We start from the raw sequence: 867 nt of genomic DNA, 5'->3' as shown, positions 1-867 counted from the left end.
GTGTGCGATGAAGGGTCGCAACGCCACTCTCTGGCTCGGCGGGTTCAGGAGAAGGACCTGGATTCAGGGGCTGGCCAGAGGTCCCCTGGGGGCAAGAATGCCTCGGACGGACGCGTCATTGTCACTTGGCCAACATAAAAAGTCTCCAAACTTGGAAGAAAGTGAAGTGGGCTTCCCGTGGGTCTCTGACTTCTCTCGTTACCCGACACACGGACACACGTAACCCCACGGGGCCCCAGGACGTGGGGGTGCCCCCCCCCCCCGCCAGCCTGTCCCCATCCCCGCCGGCAAGGCAGACGAAACGTGCCTCTTTCGTGCTCATCGGCCCCCTTTTCATAAAACGCATGCCGTAGTATTTTATTAGTTTCAGGCGTGCAGTGTGGCGGTGTGGCGGGCCGACATCTACGTGATTCACGGAGCGAAGCCCCCGTGAGTCTAGCGCCATCTGGCACCGTCTGAAATGACTGCCGCGCTGGGGGCTCCGTCCGCTGTGCTGCGCCCCACGTCCCCGTGGACATTTCGTTCACCTTTGCTTTTCTTTCTCCCGCGACGTAATATCAGAAACGTCTACTTGGGGGTCTGTTGTCCATCGGACTGGGGCTCCTCGAGGAATCAAAGATCAGGCCCAATCGACTCCTAATGGGGTCCTAATGCATCCCCGAGCTCGGGCCCTCGACCCTCGACCCTGCTCCCTCGTCCCTCCTCCACCCACAGCCAGAACGTGGGTGTTACCCTGTCATCCCAGTCGCCCTGAACGAGATCCTCGGGCGCGTCCCAGCACTTGTCGTTCAGAGCTCATTTCCCCAGGGAGGCCCCGACCCACGCCCCACCTCACCTGGCGGTCACCCTGCCACGTCTTCCTCTTCT

This window comes from Pteropus vampyrus, unplaced genomic scaffold (assembly GCF_000151845.1).
Source record: "Pteropus vampyrus isolate Shadow unplaced genomic scaffold, Pvam_2.0 Scaffold426, whole genome shotgun sequence".
Lineage (NCBI taxonomy): Eukaryota > Metazoa > Chordata > Mammalia > Chiroptera > Pteropodidae > Pteropus > Pteropus vampyrus.
This window is presented reverse-complemented; position numbering follows the sequence as displayed.